This window comes from Pundamilia nyererei, unplaced genomic scaffold (assembly GCF_000239375.1).
Source record: "Pundamilia nyererei isolate P.nyererei 1_Seehausen unplaced genomic scaffold, PunNye1.0 scaffold00252, whole genome shotgun sequence".
Classification (NCBI taxonomy): Eukaryota; Metazoa; Chordata; class Actinopteri; order Cichliformes; family Cichlidae; genus Pundamilia; species Pundamilia nyererei.
This window is the reverse complement of record NW_005187653.1, coordinates 335,794-338,135: the sequence shown is the minus strand read 5'-3', so window position 1 is coordinate 338,135 and position 2,342 is coordinate 335,794.

The following is a 2,342-nucleotide window of genomic DNA, read 5'->3' as shown; positions in this document are numbered from 1 at the left end:
CAGCAGATAAGCTTATCTGACAGCTGGCTTATCCCACTAAGGTAAACTCATTAGCTCAGTGGAGCTACTCTGTGGAGAATTAACCAATGCCTGTTTGCTTTTTGGGAGCACATTTTTAGTGAAGGTGGACAGGTCTCGTTTAGAAAACTACCATGTGTATTCACATGGTATTATGTGGATTAATTGGTGCCACGATGGGACTCATGGTTTTGAAGAGAGCTGAACATGAAAGGAAACAGAAAAAACACATAAGCAAGACTTTGTGCTACTGTGCATTTTTAAATCAAGGCCTTAGAGTAGGGGTGTCAAACTCAAACACACAGTGGGCCAAAATTCAAAACTGGAACAAGGTCGCGGGCTAACGTTAATATTTATTAAATATATTTATTCCTCCAGATATAAGAATGAATCTTTTCTTATGGACACGTTTTGCTGAAAAACTGAATATGGAACAAGCAAAGCTTAATACTAAACAATATATATATTAGCTGTATAATACCAGTAGGCCAGCTCTGATAGTAATTTGGTATGGCTTCGCGGGCCAAATGTAATTAGGCTGCAGGCTAAATTTGGCCCACGGGCCAGAGTTTGACACCTATGCCTTAGAGTCTGGACAAAGAGTGGAATCCAGGATCTTTGAAGTCCAGTGAGACGTTTCTGATGATTTGGAGTCCTATGTCATTTGCTTGTGTTGGTAGTGATTGGTCAGCACTTCCATCTGCTGACAGGATTTATGGAGATGCCAGCAGGATTAGCACCTGCCCATGGTGCCAAAAGTATTTATGAATGTTCTGCCAACTCACCTGGCCTCAATGCCATCAAAGACCTATGAGGTATTGTGAAGAGGAAGATGGGAAGCACAAATGCCAATATACAGACAACTCAAAGGCTGTAATCAATATCAATAACACTCCCACAGTGCCACGAGTTCTTTGCCACACTGCATGGATAAATGAACTATGCTGTGATCCATGACAGTTTACCTTTTGGAGATCCATGCATGTATAAAACAAAACCTAACACACATTTGTGCTTATTTATTTAGCATATAGCAGCATGTTTGTCACGGTGTACAAGGTGGACTCACACGCTGGACTCCGGGGATTGATGCACACAAGAGAATGTATTAATGAACAATGTCCCATGAGTGTATATACAAAGGTGAGAGGGGCAGGGCTCCGGGGGAAATCCAGGTGAACACTCTCGTCTCTCTCCAAACAATCCAAACACGAATCCACTCGGACACTCGTCACTCAGGGAACACCGGGGAAACAGTCCAGAGGGTCTGCACACCAAGAAACGCTCGTTCGATTCCAAACACACAACTACATGGAAAAACACTTGCTGGACGCTCGACTTTCACTGACGTGATTCTCACAACGATCCAGCGAAGAACAGCCGTTGCTTCCTGGCTTAAATGCCATCCACACTGATGAGGCACAGGTGTTTCCTCCTCCGAGGGCACGAACCCGTAATGAGTTCTGCCCTGGCGAGAGAGAGAGCGAGCGAACTAGAGAGAGAGAGAGAAACAGCTGATCAGCGACCAGCTGAACCTCCAGGCCGTGACAATGTTGTAGTTTCTGGATTGATTACCCAGTGTTCTGAGTTTTGTGGGTTCATGATTTATTTAGTGTTTCATCCTTTGAGTATAGTATTGTTTCTTAGCACTTGGTGGTTATCCATGTTCTAGTTTTGTCTGAATTTTAATATCTGGATTTTTTTTATCATGTCCTGATAACATTAGAGGTGTACTGTCCTGTTCACATTTCTGTACGCAAAGGTCTGGACTGGGACAAAAAAATTAATCAGCCTCTGCATTTTTTGTACAGCACACTGTGATCAGTCAACACAGTGCAAGTAAAGTAAAATAATAACATTATTTTCTCTTTAAAAAAGATGCTTTAGAAGGAAAAATGCTCCTAATTTTACTACTTGGTGCTGGTGCAGCAGCCGACAGCTAACGTGTTGGTTAATTTGACACATTTTGCTGCATGTCTTTCTAGCTTCTAGTCAGCTTTCCGTTGTTTATCCACCTTTATCAACCACTTCTTCGACAGTAAACTGCATGAGCACACAGTGAAGGTAGGGGAAGGGCTGGTTGTGTTTGAGTGTCAGTAATGAAAATAAGGACTGCTGCCAGTGCTGCAGCTTCCAGTCAACCTGGCCCACAGCCCGTGTAATTATATTGAAAAAAAAGAGTTGCATTGCCCCATCAGCAGTGGCGTGTCTAGAAAATTTTTGTTGGGGGGGCCAGGTAGATTTGGAAAAGGGTGGCAGATGTAATTGGCAGATAATGTTTAAAAAAAAATTCTACCAACCGTTAACCATAATTCAATAACCCT